The sequence below is a fragment of the Melospiza melodia genome, chromosome Z (genome assembly GCF_035770615.1).
Source record: "Melospiza melodia melodia isolate bMelMel2 chromosome Z, bMelMel2.pri, whole genome shotgun sequence".
NCBI classification, from domain to species: Eukaryota; Metazoa; Chordata; class Aves; order Passeriformes; family Passerellidae; genus Melospiza; species Melospiza melodia.
In genome coordinates this window covers 22373262-22389781 of record NC_086226.1, presented here as the reverse complement: position 1 = coordinate 22389781, position 16520 = coordinate 22373262, and the positions used below count along the sequence as shown (strand labels likewise).

Here is a 16520-nt window from a genome sequence, read left to right as displayed (position 1 = left end):
AAGCCCAAGTAAGAACCAACAGAGAGAATGGGGACCTGGACTCCACCTTACTGGTGGAGTAAATAACAGTGACAAAGGTGGCTTTAAGACAAGGCTACTCCTTTTATTGTCTCATGTATTTGTCAAAATTACCAACAAACCTGAGTAAACTACAGACAGTATCTTATACTTCACTACCAACATACCAAGAAACATGAACCCTGAAAAAATTTCTTAGTGTATTTCAGTGAACATAAATTCTTCAAAAAGCACTCACATCTAACAAGATTACAATTTACAGCCTATTTTTTAATTATATTGTGAACAAATAAATGGATAGACAAAAGAGAATCTCAGGAGAAGAAATTATAGAGAATAGGGTAACTAATATTGAGATTGCTTGTAGCAGCAAAACATTCAAATTACCCAAAGACAGGAAGCTGTACTTATGCAAACAAATACAGCTGGGTTTGACATTAATTAAATTATTAAATCCTGTCTGTTTGCAAGTTAAGGCCTCAGGTGCTGTCTTCCAAAACCAGTCAAATCAAGGGGACATGCTTGGCCAAGGTCAGCTGCTCTTGATTCACTTTTAGGCTGTAACAGAAGATACTACAGAACACTGGAAGTTCACATTCATCATCATGCAATCACTCCTCTCCCTGGAGGAGTGATGTGGCAACTGGAAAACCCTGGTGCAGACTTTCAAAGGTACCTAAGCAACAATATTGGCTTGAGAGCACTTTGTTACTATTGCTATACAAAGCTCAGGTTTTATTTCACTTTATCTAAGAGCTCTATGACCAGTGCCACCCACACTGGTAATGTGTTTTTTTCCAAGTCTCATGTTATGCAATTTAAGTATCAGAGATGGCAATAAAGGAAGTACCTCAATGAAAATTGATTTCTCTAAACAGAGATAAATACTATTCCACACCTGCTAGATCCATTTCCTACCTAGCCAGAGTTCTGGATCTACAGCAAGACCATTTGAAAAGCACCAGGTCTCCAACTACACTGCACTCTAACTCTGGAATTATAGGCTCATCTTGAAGTGTTGTACAGCTCACAAGTTCCATATTGACAGCAGTACAAAGAAACAGTACTCTCAAGTACGAGGCCATAGCCAAAGATTAGTTACTAAGACTAATTACAATTTAATTCTGCTGAGAGGGAAGTACTTATACTTAGGGGAAGCAACAAAAATGTAAATGTTTTAATCATCTTCTACTGAGAATATCAGCAAGTTTTCTACTACTTCATTGTGTAAAAAGTGAAAGAACTGATGCTGGAAGCTAATTATTTACTCTTAAACAGCAAGAACTGGACAAACCATAGTAAAAGCCCTTGGGTAAGACTCAAGAAGCAAACATTTTCATGGATCAAAAATCCTCTCCCATAATCAAGCAATGATATGAATCTAAGCACAGACACTCGAGAGAAATTATGCCAGATCAAATCAAGTTTTCCAAAACAAATAGCTTCATGTTTGCAATTAATTTATGATCCAGCAGCTACTTCAAGAAATAGTCACAAGTAATCAATTGAACAGACAACTTCTTGCTACAGTAGCCAACTATGAAATATATTTTTCAGCAGGTAAAAAGATGGTAAAAAACAGTATCAAAACAAATAATTACTGGAGTGCACACACAGGACCCGCATGGCTATCCCAACAGTAGGAGTATATCCAACAAGTTGGTAAGACTTTTGTAGATGGCCAAAAAAACATTACCAATTCTTTAACACATTGCTAGCATTGATGCCTATCAAAAAATAAAATAAAGAGACTAAGTACATGTCACAGACATCTTTTATGAAAAATCCTTTCCTTAGGATTTTTCCTCCTGAGAAGCTAAGAGGCCTCAGGAACAAAATGTAAACAATTATTATCTGCTGCTGTGGAAAGCAACAGGTGGATCTGTGATTGGTCTCATGTTGTTGTTGCTAATTAATGGCCAATCACAGTCAGCTGGCTGGACTTTCTGTCTGGGACACAAGCCTTTGTTATTCATTCTTTCTTTTTCCGTTCTTAGCTAGCCTTCTGATGAAATCTTTTCTTCTATTCTTTTAGCATAGTTTTAATATAATATATATCATAAAATAATAAATCAAGCCTTCTGCAACATGGAGTCAGATCCTCATCTCTTCCCTCATCCTTGGACCCCTGTGAACATGGTCACATAATATAATAAGAAAAAAAACCAAGGTCAAGTGTAAACAGTGCATTTCTAAGCTTACATCTCCCAGCTGCAACAAAGTGCCTTAGATGAGAAAACAGGACAAATTGTCTTGGGTAACAACAGTGTGCCTCTACTTTGGGCATAGCAGTTCCCACTGTACAAGCAATTAACCCAAGAGAATAATGTTTCACTGACTGGACATCAAGAAATGTAGAAGAAAAACTGCAGTGGAAAGCAACACCCTTGAAACAGCTGAGCAAACCTTCCTAACCTATCAAAGAAAGGGAGGAGCAAGCAATACATTGAATTAATGGCTGTATCTATGCTGCAAGAGCAATCTGCTTCAGAAGTCTTTGTTCTGACTCTTGGGCTTACAAAGGTTTCACACTGTGGTCTAGGAAATGAGAAGCAGGTGACTGGATGATACATGGTAAACCTCACTGAGGTCTGGTGTACAAAAGCATGGCTTACTTAGCCATGAGAGACATGTAGATGCCTATACTGCAAATCATGGTGAGCTACTGCCGGAACACAATGCTGCTGCTGCTCAGTTACCTAAGATACATATTTCTGCAATAACCACTACTGACAATGTGTCAGTTGAGTGGAGTCTCCTAAGAAATCAAGTAATTCAGGGATATTTGCCATCCACAAATAGAGACAAAATAAGAGGCAATCCTTGCTCCAGACAGACCATTCTAAATGTCTTTAAGAATACTTGCAAATAACAGAAGCGAGAAAAACTGCCACAACAGTCTCAGGAAAGATAGAGCACTCGGTGGTCTCAGGCCACACCTGACAGATACTATGCAGGGCCATTTCTAAAAGGCCAGGGCCTCTGTTAAATACTGGTGCTGGCAGATACGTCTATAAGCACCTGACTGTACTGCTTACCACCCCTGCCAACGAGAAGGTCATTATGAAAGGTCTTCACTTTTTAAATCAGTGGTTAGGTATTCCCACTTGCATTAAATCAAATAAGGGTTGTCATTTCTAGGAGAAATGGTCCTGTTGCATGATTGTGAACACCAGGTAACATGAGTTTATCACATATCCCTATCAATCCTGTGGAGCCACTTTAATAAAGCATACTAAAAGACTTCCCAAAAACCTGTTGTGAATTCTTCCACCTACTGCCCTTTGTTGGGTTTGGCCAACAGTGCCAACAAGAGCATTACTAATTCTGAATAGGAGGGTGTGAGTCCAAGATTACAACACTTACAAACTACTGTCAGGTCATCACCACACAGAAACAGACACCAGGTTCCTGTCTGAGACAGAGGAGGGGGGTGCACCTTGGTACTGAAAGGACAATCTTGTTTACAGTGATCCCTGCCAGGATACTGGCCCAGGTGCCAAGAAACTACGTCCTTAATCTCAGAACACTTTGCTAATACTCCTTAATACATTCTACAACATGTATTTCGCAAAAATTATGCTCCCCATTCCTTTATCAGAGAGCAGATGTGAGCATTCTCCCCGGGAATTCTCACAGTTACATTAACTCACAGGAACATCCATTGGCAACCTGGGAGTGACAGTGATGCTCAGTCACACCTGACCAGCATAGTTTTGGGCACAAAAAACACTCTAGTGGGAACTAAAAGGCCAAAAGAGCTGATCAACATCCAAGGATAACTGCAAAGGGAGCCTTGAAAATGGATATGTAGGGGAAGATCTCCATGCTTTGATGACCCTTGAAGAGATTGCTTTACCTTGCCCTTGTTAGGTACTACTGATCTTTTATAGAGCAAAGTAATTTTTATCAATGAGAGTTTTCAACTTTCTTTCACACAAACTAAAATGCTGAAACAACTTTGGTATGCTAGAGTTAATAGAATAAGTCCATTCCGCAGAAGAAAGATCATAATAACTCACTGCTCCTATATGAAGAGCCAATTTAATTTCAATTCTCTCTCAACATGGTTGTCAGAGGCATGTGGGGGAGGGGTTGCACATGTGCTGCTTGCAGGAGGCAACTAGGAGAAGATGGGAGAAAGCCTTGTCTCTGGGATTACTTTGCCTGGCAACGATTTCATGTCCCACATGGGACAAGCAGGCAGCAGACCACCAGGAACACTGCACCCTCCAGAGGGGCTCTCCAACAGATGGAAAGAGGTCTCCACCAATGGACTGCAGTGGAACATTGGAACATCGGGCCAGTGGTCTCCTGTCAGCAGGCAGATCACGGGAGGAGACAGGGAGCATAAAAATAACTGCATCACAAGGTCTATCTTTCGGGTCTGGTCTTTTGGTCGTCTGCTTCCTGCCCTGGCCCTAGCCTGTTTCTGTCCTTTTTGCCCTGGCTCCAGCCTGCCTTTTCGCTCTTCGCCCTTGCTGGCCCTCCCTCTCGCTGGGCATTTGGCGGGACTCTGGCTGACCTCCGAGCCTTGTGTGCAGCCTGCGTCCCGCCCCACCCCTCGCCTGTCCCAGCCGCCGCCTGTCCAGCCTCCCTGTGTTCTGACCGACGCCCTGCCTGCTTCGTTCCTGCGCTCCTGCCTGCCTCTAGCCCTGCTTCGCCGCTGCAGCCCGCCACCACGATCCCCACCGCCACCTGTCCAGCGTTCCGGACCTCCCGCCCGAGCGCCCCCTCCCTCACTCACCTGGGGTCCGGCTGCCCGTGGCCGGGGGAGCTGTGCCTGTGGAGCCGGGCCTCTCCGAGGGCTGCGCAGGCTCCCCGGCAGCCAGCGGGCACCCGCTCCCTGACACCGGGCTGTCGGCGGCACTCCCTGACTTGGGGTGCTGATGCCCAATTTTCCTCTCTGTCTGCTCTTTCCCCCCATTATTTTTCATCTTCCTTCCTCCTTTTTCTGTCTTTTCTAGTCCTCTTTAGTAAATCAACTCCCTCTTTTTTTGTTACCAATAAACAGTTCTCAGATACGATACTGTCTCGTTTGACTTATTTTCATCCTAGACCACCTGTTTTTCTAAGAACTCCCAACAGTTCCCCACAGTGGAACATGACACACACCAAGCTGTGAAACTTATGACTTAAGGAAAACATGAAAGATAATTATTCTTTCTAAGAAAATTATATAGGAAATTCCTTATGGGAATTATAAGGTAATTTCACATAAATTAGTACATTTTACTTTAGCTTACTAACTTAACTAACAATTTAAGCCTACTTTAGATTTTGAGATCACATCCTAAAGAAACACATTTTCAGGTGTGCAAAGCCATCAGTAAAAACCTCAAGCCTTTTCCAGAGGTGGACCCTTACCAGGTAGCAGCAGTAGACGCAGCACACAGGGGGAGTCCAACTGTGTAAGAGACAGGGACATACAGCACAAGACTGTGGTGGTGTTCAAAGGGGTCCCAGGATGAGGGAAGAGATGAGAATCTTGACTCCATGTTTCAGAAGGCTGATTTATTATTTCATTATATGTATTATTTTAAAAGAAAATTATATATTAAAACTTATTAAAAGAATAGAAGAAAGGATTTCATCAGAAGGCTTGAAAGGAAAGGAATGGAATGGAATGAATAATAAAAATCTCGTGACTGACCAGAGTCTGAGACAGCTGGACTGTGATTGGCCATTAATTAAAAACAACCACATGAGACCAATCAAAGATGCACCTGTTGCATTCCACAGCAGCAAATAATTATTGTTTACATTTCGTTTCTGAGGTCTCCCAGCTTCTCAGGAGAAAAAATCCTAGCAAAAGGATTTTCATAAAATATGTCCATGACACAAGACCAAACACAGGATGCAAAGATGACAGCATCTGTCATATAAGGAGAGATGGGACTGTTTACAGCCTGAAGAGAAGGCCTGCTTAAAGTGGGGTAAAACCTAATCAATATATGTAAACAAAAGATTGTTCAACATGGGATGAAAGCATGTCAGACTTTCCACTGTACACTGACTAGAAAAGAGTCAACAGGGATAAATTGAATCAGAAGAAATTCTACACGCAAAAATGAGTACACTTGTTCATTATAAGAGTGGTCAAGCATGGGAAAAGGCTGCCAAGAGGAGTTGTGGACTCTCCATCCATAGAACTAATCAAAACCTGAGTGAACACAGTCATATGAAACCTGATATAGCTGGTCCTATTTAACTGAGTGTGGAGTTACATTACATCATTTCCAAAAGCTCCCTGGTACCTCAACCACTCTATGATCCTATATTAATCTTGCAGGCAGAAAGCTGGGTGAGACAGTCAAAGAAAAGACAAAAATACCTTTTTTTTAGCTGAAAATAAGCAAAACTGGAAATCACCGTTTAATTAACATTCTAGTAACTGTAGTGTGTAATAAAAACTATGTTATATACTAGCAGCTTTTATAAGAACAGCTAGGTTCTCCAAACTAGATAGTACAGCAAATTAACTTATGAAAGGACTACAATAAATTAATATTCATAAAGTGGTGATTAAAATACATTGACATTGTCTCAATACAAACAACAGTAAACAAGCAGAAAGCAGTGAGTATTTCAAGTCAGGATAAAATGGATGCTTTCAAATCCAGCATAAATCCTTAATCTCTTCTATAATGAGACTGGAATGCTTATTACCATAAAATCCATCTCCTTAATTTGAGGTCAGGGTACAACATGCTCACAAAAGGAATTAAAACCAACTGAATTTAACCAATCTGAATATAAATAATTAATGGAAAACTAAAAAATATAGCATAGAAGTCTGCAACAGAGCTAAGAATTAAAACAAACACTAGCTTTCCCGCCTCCCTTTAAGTGGACTGCTGTAAGCAGGCAAGGCTGACTTGATCTGTTTTCAAATTCCTTTTCTTCACTCCTGCTTTAGGGCACATGAGTGAGGTTCAGGGAGAACTCTACTAAAGCAAGCTGACTTGTAATGCAAAATAATCACTGAAATCACTGACACCCTGGAACAGTCACAAAGCAATAAACGTTGTTATTCTTGATAAAACACTCAACTACAACCACCTTCAGTACCTGAAAAGATGTAAAGGTGCAGTTTCACAAACTGTTAACTCAGCTGGGAAGGGACAGAGGGAGGAACCACAAATTACAGATGGGTATGTGCTTCTAAAGAAAAGGCTATGGCATCCTGAAAAGATGAGGATTAAGAAGGTAAGCATAATTGCATACCAGTTATGCTAATGCATGTTAATGAATCTCACAGAACAAAACATTTGACTATTCTCAATTACTAATGTAATCCTTTAAATATGAGAAGTAATACATTTACTGTGATATGGGCTAGTTGCATGACCCATTCCAGTCTTTGATTTTCTCTTCCACCTCACTTCACATTAGCCTGATTTTCAACCTTACAGTCTTTCACTTCAGTTTTTCAGTCCCTAGCTCATGGAAACTGATCTTCTATTCCAGTTTTCTTCCCTTGATCCAGATTCTTGTCAGCCCAGCCAGAGAGTTCACAGAGTTTCTCCTTCTCCTACCAGGTCATGGTCCCAATGGTATCTGCAGACACATTTCTTTGCAGAGACTAAGCCCCATTTGCTCCCACAAACTGACCTTCAATGCAACTCTTCCCCTCCTTCCCAGTTCACCTACTTCTCTTTATATTTCCTTCTAGTCTCTGTTTGCACTCCACTTATTGTCTTCATAGCAAAACAACACCAACTTTCAACTGGAAGACTTCAAAACCAATATTCAGTAACTTGTCAATGTTACAGCCTGTAGACCACAGAAATTTACTGTGGGAAGTATCAGACAGCCTTCTAAGATGTCAAGGCTGACCAGCATCCCATGGTTTAGAAACGTACCACGGACTTACTGTTACTTTCAAGTACATTAATTCACCCTAGTTTCAATAAGGATGCTTTATTTAAACTGAATCAAATAAAAAAGAAAATCAAATAGATTCTGAGGTAAAAAATAATTAGAAACAGAGAGAAATTAGAAACAGAGTGGCAGAAAAATATATACATACATTATCTTAGCAAATTATAATATCTTTCTTCAATTAAACAAAAGATCATTCCCCAAGACAAAAGAAAATGCAGTGGAGCTGGTCAGAGGTGGGGAGATTAACTATTTTTTTATCCATACTACAACAGGGGAGATTGTTAAATGTGAGTAAAGTGGAGCAGAAGAAGTAAAAAAAACCCACCAAAACAACTCAAAATGAATGGTTAAACAAAGACAATTAAAACAAGGTTTCAAGTGCTAATTTCATTAACTGTTTCATAAATATACCCTGTATTTATATATCTGAACTTCCTCTGATTCAGCTCCATTCCTCTTCCTTGCATCCTATCACTGTTCCCCAGAGAGAGCAGATCTGTATCATCCGCTTCGCTTCCTCCTTTGGGGAAGCTGCAGTCTGCAGCGAGGTCACATTCAGCCTTCTCTTCTCCAAGTTGAGCCCAATAAACTCTTAGTTTTCCCAGTACGTAATGACACAAAGATAATCTGGACTTTTCAGCCCAACAACATGAAGTCTAAAAGTAAACATGACTGTTCTCTACACAGAAGTATATACAGAGAACAAAGTATGAATTAAGCTACTGAATGATACTAAGCAAGAACAATGAATATATACGGAGACTGTGAATAATTTTGATTGAAAATTAGATTGACATTTTTGAAACAAGCCAGAAAGGGTATGCTGTAGGCCCTAATTTTTAAGATGAGTAATTGTATTATCAAATGGGTCGAAGGACATTACTTAGAGGTCTGCAACAGAAAGCAAATGCAGCTAACACCCCTCCCCCCGCCACTATTTTTATATGTGGGTGGAAGGCATAAGAGCAAAACAAATCTTCTGTAGTTTTGCAGTGGCCCTCTAGTGTTAACCTGGTCCTGTGCTCTGAAAAAAAAAAAAAAAAAAAAAGGAAAAAACACAAACCTTACATTCAATATAAATTCATTTCCTCATAATCCCTTTTTGTTGCCAAGTATGAAAGACTAATAATCCCCTTTTTGTTGAAGTATGAAAACCTGAGGCATATACAACACAGAAGACTGAAAGCAAGTCACTTGCAACATATGACCATAAGAAGAAAACTTTTTTTTTTCTTATTCAAGTCTGGATTAACCCTACACACTAGGGACTCTGACACAGAGATAGACAATTTTACAAAGACAAACCTCTGAGATACCATTGTTTTGTAGGGATTTCTACAGAAAAGTACTTGTATTCGTACACTAGGACCACAAATGTACAACAGCACAGACTAAAATACTAGAACAGGACTGAGACAACCAAGTGGTACCATAACATCCAAAAAAGAATACTGATAACTGTGGAGTGGAACTGGGAGGCAGTGAAGGAATATGTGACCGCATCACATTCATGGATATGGATATAAACAGGATATGATTCTACACCACCCTCAGCATTCTTTGTCCAAAGGGAAGAAAAATGCAGCAAAGATCATGCAACATCATTACCAGGCAAGAACAAACCAAAATACACAGTGAGGATTTTGTAAACAGCATCCCTTTCTCCCTTGTCACTGCAAGTAATCATACTGACAAGATAGCCATCTGTGCTGATCCTCATAAATGCAGGACTGCAAAAGCAAGAGTACGAAAAGACAAACAACAAAAATCTCATAGATTTAAAACACAAGTTTATGAAAATAATTTGTTCAAAAGCAGAAGTCATGCTTCCACCTATGCAGTGATCCATTGTAAGCTGCTGCAGTTAAACTCTCTTCTCATATGATGACACACTCTGTTTGGCTACTGCAGAACCTTGGTATCTTAAACCAGAGCACTTGCTAAGTTACATCTGTTGCCTAAAATGCAGGAACCTGATCACTGCAGTATGAACAGCCGAGGTTATTATTTATTGCTTTTTATTGCAAAACACACTTTGTTCTTTGCATAAAATAGTGGGTTCTGCTGAGTATTTTCATTGTCAATAAAACATTGATGGGTGGTGGGAAAGCAAGAAAACTGCTTTCTCTAACACGCATAGAAAGTGCTAAGAGGGCTTGGAGTAGTGCTGCAACAGAGCTCTTCCAACTAATGACTGCTAAGTGTCTTCCTTAGAAACAAACTGCCTGATCTTCACCTACTAAACAAATTGGAAGTGTGCATTCTCCTAGCATCTCTCAATATACAATCTATATGTATCATTTCAGAGGCTAGTATTCAATTTCACTCACATTCTCACATAGATTTGAAAGAGAATCTCTACACAGCTTATGTTTCTCAACACTACTAATAATAAACCCCAACATTTTAGATGCATACCTGAAAAACAGTGCTTCAAAAAACCACACTAACTAATTTTGCTTCCCATATACCCTACACGATTTTTGTAAGTACTTGTTCTTTGCTCACATGGTCCCAAGTTATATCTCAAAATCCTACTTAATTTTACTTTAAGCTTCCAGAATATTGTCATAACAAAAGCACTCCACACTTGCATTCCCACATACCTTTAACACAAATTCACCTTTAAATATTTGTTTCATATAAGTTATAAAGTAACCCATAAAATTTGAGATCTATTGAATTACATCTTTCTGCAGGAAAATGCTTTTAGTTGATTCAACATGCCTGAACAATTTATAAATAACACCCTCTCCTCCTTACTTTGGCCCACTGGAAGACACCGAATTTGAGTACAGACTGAGAGAAAATGAAAGAGAGTCCTTCACTTATCACAGAGAAATTAAGGGGGTTATTCAATCAGGATTATGTAGTAAAATCTCACTGTTGTAAATTCTTTTTGTTGCCCTATGCATTTCAATTCTTTATGTCATGACTGCCTTAGAAAGGAGATAAAAACAAGAAAGAGGAGAAAAAGAAGGGGGAAAAAAGTGTGAAAGGGGGAGAAAAAGGTGAAAAGTGGTGAGGAAAAGCAAAACAGAGGGGGGAAACATGAAAAGGGGGGAGGTGACAGAAGAGGAGGAAGGCAATGAAAAAGCTTGTTGGGAATTTAGTTGACTAGAGACTGGAAAAGTACAAAGCCGTGGCTAATTCCAAGTCCTACAACTGCAAGATAGTGTGTCCTTGGGCCTAGCTGGGTATGATAAAGAAATAGAGAGCGAGACGTGAAAAGTAGAGAACGTAGGCCCAAAGGAATGAGGAAGAGTTAATGGTATAGTTTAACCAATAGATCGCTTGGCTTACAGAATATTCATAAGCTTATTATTTGCTGTATAAGTGTTTGATGCTTTCTTCAATAAACTGGACCTGTGATGAACCATCTGGTGTCCTGGTCCCCTTCCTTCGACAAAAGCTATTGGGGAAAGAAAGAGTAAAAGACAGGTAAAAGTGAAAAGAATAAGGTAAAAAAAAAGAGAGGAAGAAGAGGACAAAAAAAAAAAATAAAGGGGGAGGAGAAAAAAGAGGGGAGTGGGACAGGAAAAAAGAGAGAAAAAATGGAGGAAAAAGAGAGAAAAAAGCAGTAAAACACTTAGTTGTGCCTTGAAAAACACCTTGTATTTATTTGATTGGCTCTGAAGTATTTTCTTCATGCTGTGAAGCATAAAGAAAACGTTTCTTAGTAGTTAGAGAATGTCCAGTGTTTCTTTCGGCCACTTTAACATTATATTGAACTTGGACGCCTTACACAGAGACATTTTTTAAATTATTCAGGATATTTTGATTATTCAGATTGTCATAGTAGACCAGGCTGGTAAACCAGTCTAGCAACAATTTGCTCAGATCAGCCATCACTATATCTTGTTTGCAAGATGCAAAACATGGTATAGCCTATTAGTACTGAACAGAATATGGTAGATATGGTACAATCTACTCTTTTAAGTATTTAATCCTAATTGCTAGCAATTGTTTTAAAAGTATACACTACGAATACTTTTTCTAGCTTGTTTGGCTTCATTTGTGATACATTTCAATACTCTGTCTGCAGTAGTTAAAACTTTGGATAGTAATACTATAAACATCCCAGGAGATTTATTAATCTTAAATATCACAAGCAATGGTCAGATCCAATTAAATACATTAAATGGAAACCTGGCAAGTTATGAAATTCCTTTAAAGTATAGTCTTAATTGCATTGTGCATTCCATCATTTTTGAGTGTGCAACATGAATAGTTCTGTCAAGCTATAAAATGAGAACTCCAGAACAAATCCCAGCCTCTTGGCACCTTTTGAGCCATGACTACATGTAAAACAGAAGCAATGCAATAAGAATTGTCTTCAATAAGTATGCATTTCACAACAAAGTTCCTCTGGATTAACCTCTAAGGAATCAAAAAAAAAAAACATCCTTTCTGACCATTTTGTGGTATCAGCAAGGAAATAACCTCCACAACAAGCAGATTCAATCCTATCTTGTATTATTGGACACTTGGGAGCCCTGAGACTCTCTCACTTGACAAGAAAGCAGATAAAGCATCAAAATAGTGGGTTTCTATGTTGGATTGGATCTTTGAGATTACTTTAAGCTTGTTTGCACATAGACTTGTGCAGACCTCTGCCTCCATATGTCAAAGGAAGTATCTTCTTTTGTCTACTTGCTAGCCCTTACCACCTAGATCTCATTTCACCTGTCCCAACAGGGAGATCACCACATCAAGGAAACTGACTGAGTACCTAAGGTCTAAATTCAACCCACTTTCCATTTTTTCTGCATGCATTAGTCAGCAAACTAGTCAGCCTCAGTCTTCCAGCAAAGTTATTTCTGAAAACTAGCTCCTGAATTCAGATTTGCAGTACAAGACAGACTCATCATTTCAAATCTACAGCACAGAACAGAAATATAAATAAGAATCCAACACATCAGTACTCAAAAAAAAATAAGTTCAGTTAAAATTTTGGAATTAAACTGCTGTTTTCTGAAAGCTATACATTTGTTTTCGATGTTTCTAATATGAGAATCCCTGCAAACACCGAAAAGGAGTGCCTCAAATCAAAAAGGAAACAAAACACCTGATTCCTATTAAGTGACAGATCACAGAGATTTGTGATATTAAAAACGCCTGTGGTCTTGTAAGAAGACTTTCAATTCCATGCCAAATATTTTTTCTTTAATAAGCAGCTTAAAAATTCTAATTCATGCCAGTGATATATATATTTTTTTACTCCAATCTATAAGAACACTCATTGCAAGCATACAGCAGGCAATGTGACAACAGTCTACAGTAAAACCTACCAACCTGGCAACGACAGCACCTCTGTGTTTGCAATCCATAAGTTAACCGCAGAACTGCCCATGGCTTTACCATAGCTGAAGAGCTTTGGGACCCCCCCTTCACACAGCAGTTCTCAGTTATATGGCACATTTAAAAATATGTATGAAGCATAAGAGATTGATACAGAAAGCATACATATTTTGATAGTAATGCCTGAAATTAATACATGAGTTTTAAAGGAATAGAATGAGGAGTGAAGGCTTACAAAAAAAAACCACCGAACAAAAATACAAACAAAAAAGCCACTCCCATGGACTACTGGGAACCATACGCTACTCTAAACAGCTGGAAGTCGAAACTAACAAAACGGCAGCACTTGAATGCTTCCATGCCTGCCACGGTTGAACACCCAGAGGTGAAGAAATGACAGTGCCAGCGGCCAGCGCCAAAGTCCGGAGGGGCTCTGCCTCTCCGCATTCAGCCATGTTCCTACTACTGGCATGCCGCCGGGCCCTTTAAGCCAGACCCGATGACGGGCGGGAGGCACCGGCCCCGGGACGGCCCCGTTCGCTGCCCGCAGGGGGCTCGTGCTGGCTGCGCCGGGCGTCGCGGGAAACTTTGGCGGCGGGGAGCGCGCCGTGCCTCGGCGGTCACGGGGAAGCTCGTCCCTCGGCTTTGCCCAGGACATGAAGTCCCGCGGGGTGAGCGGAGGCTCCGCCGCATCAACCCCCTCAGGCGGCGGCGGCAGTGCTCAGCAGGGGACAGGGAGGACCGGATGGGGCAACCCCCGCCTCCCAGAGCCGCAGCCGCCGCAGTCTGCAGCGAACAAGGAAAGAGCAGCTCTTGGCACCCGCAAGACCGCGGCCCCCGGCGATGCGAAGCGGCTTCCGGGCGTCCGGGAACCCTCCCCGAGGCATCCGCGGGAGGCGCCGCGGCTCTTGCAGCGCGCAGGGGAGCGGCGGCGCCGCCGCCGCATGTGTGCCCACGCAGAGGCAGCGCCGAGCGCGGCCGGGCGAGCGTCCGGCCAAGGCGCGGCACCGGCACCGCCGCGGAGCTCGGGAGAATCACCGCAACTCAAAGTACCCCCTGCTTCTCCCCTCCCCGCAGCCCTCGTGCCCGAGCGAACGCGGCGCAGGTGGAACTCACGGGAGGAAGGCGCGCCACACCGCTGACTCCCAAACGCTGCAAGCAGCGACACCGACACCAGGGTCTGCCGCCGCGACCCCCCCTTCCTGCCCCGCCCCGGGACCGCCCCCCCTCGCGCCCCGCCCCGGCGCGGGGTACGCGGCGGCGCTCACGTCGGCCTAGTAACTGCGCCGGGCTAGGCCGCTGGGAGGCGCTGTCCGGGCCCGCTGTGCCCTGATCCGCGCCGGGTTGGGCTGGGCGCCGGGCCCAGTGGGTCTGTGGTCACAGGAGAGCGGCTGGGGTTTGCAGGGGAAGGCCTGAAGTCCTCAGGGGAGGGTTCGGTTTTCTCAGTAATGGGGCTGGGGTCACGGGGGGGGGGGGTCTGGAGTCCGCACGAAACGGGTTCGGTGTCCACTTGGAGGGGTCCGAGCCTTGAGAGCCCGCAGGGAGGGAAAAAAAGCGCCCCGTACCCTTTTGACTGCCCTCGGGCAGGAACGGGCTGGTGTGCGATCAGTCCCGGCGGATGAAGGCCCTTAGTGCCGGGAGAGGAAAGGCTGTGGTTGCGGGGTCGCAAGCGGTGGTCAGCGAATTGAGGGGAAGGCTCTCCAGGCTTCTCTGCGGGGTGTAGGGGCGGGTGGCAACACCAGCTCAGGACAGCGGGGCGCCACGGCATGGTATCCTCCGAGGGATGGGTGCTGGGCATGGCACAAGGCAGATCCTGATAACAAAGGATGTAAGGCGAGGGTGCCGATTGTGTTTGTAAGCTTGTCGAGAGCTTCAGTGTGCTTTAATGAAACCATGTTTTCAGTGAAATTCGTAACATAACGTAGTGAGCTGAAGCTTGGGCATGTGTTACAACGAGCTGTATGTCAACCACACATAGCCGCTGCATGGGAGCCCTATTCAACATCCCTTGTTGAGCAGGTTTGTGCAGGAGACCTTTGAGAGGTTTATCTGCATAGGTAAAATGGAAGAATTAGGGCCCGAATCTGTACTGTTTTTTAGGGGCATTGTGATGAAGTATTCATTTATCAAACAGGACTGTCCTAATGCTCCTTAAAAATATAAAAAATATTTATGGTAAAACAATTCTGACACCCTCAAACTAAAATAATAGCTTTTTTTTCTGAGTAGATCTGCCAACTTTGTTATGACAACAAATCTGGGTAATTGGATTTGTGATGGATGTTTCAGTATTCCTAAAAAGGGTAGATCTGTTATTAAGATGGAGCATTTGCCTCATTCATATAAAATGGAAAATGCAGCACAAATTAATTCTTTGAAAGTTTGTTAATATTTTTAAAGTTAAAGTGCATCACTAGAGTTCTGACTTGGTCTTAATTACCTGGTCCTTTTTCTTCAGAAGGTGGAAATCTGCTTCTGTGGGTCTATAGGACATAGCAAGCAATTAGTGATTAATGTCTCCCAAAGATGCTTTCAGTATTTGATGACAAGAAATATTAAGCTCTTTGAACAGAAATGGTGACTTACTGGTTTCAACTGATTTGTAGAGTCACACCAGCATTTTTTTTGTAGAGTTCTTTGTCACATCAAGCTGTCATCAAAGTTTGTGCCTTACATTATTGACTGGCTCATGAAAATGAACACTGTAGCTGCAAAGGCCTGGCTAAGGATTCCAGGACTTCCCTTAAAGACTTCCCTTACATTATTGATCTGGCTCATGAAAATGAACACTGTAGGTTGAAGGGCCTGGTCTAAGGATTTGCCCTGAGCAAAGCACATGGTGCTTTGTGGAATAACAAATCAATAAACACCTGTTGCTGAGGCAAGAGCACCCCAAAGGCTTGCCCCCACCTTAAGCTCTATATGGCATTTATGAAGGGTGCAGCTTTGCAGTCTCTAACAAGGGGCTACATTCTGTTCTAGAAGTGTTTCCCATGCTAGCTGCTCTTATGTAAATTCTTTAATTGATGTAGATTAATATATTCTCAAAGTAATCTTTGCAAAGGAAAGCATGGACAAGAATTTGAAGGAGCTCAAAATAGTCTTTAGCATGGGAATGTTCCATGAATTAGAAGGTCTTATTTTATGACAAAGCTAGGGGCCTATGAATTCAGTCCTTTTTCTAAGTGTGGGATATTTGGCTTACAGGTAGTAGTAAAAGGAATCAAAGAATTTGGGGGGAAAAAAAGAAAAAAGCATTGAAAAGATATATTATCAACTCTTTGAAAAGAGACTGTGAAAGAGACTAGCTTTGA

The 16520-nt window shown here is 41.9% G+C and overlaps 1 protein-coding gene across 8 annotated transcripts in view; it reads right to left on the bottom strand.

The window, feature by feature from the left end:
• The window catches only part of PAM (peptidylglycine alpha-amidating monooxygenase), a 117542-nt gene extending 103126 nt beyond the window's left edge, over positions 1–14416 (bottom strand). For all 8 annotated transcript variants that reach the window (XM_063180544.1, XM_063180545.1, XM_063180546.1 and 5 more), the window contains exon 1: positions 14323–14416. The gene's annotated coding sequence lies outside the window, so the exon portion shown is untranslated. The remainder of the gene's footprint in view (positions 1–14322) is intronic.
• Between the last annotated feature and the right edge of the window lie 2104 nt (positions 14417–16520).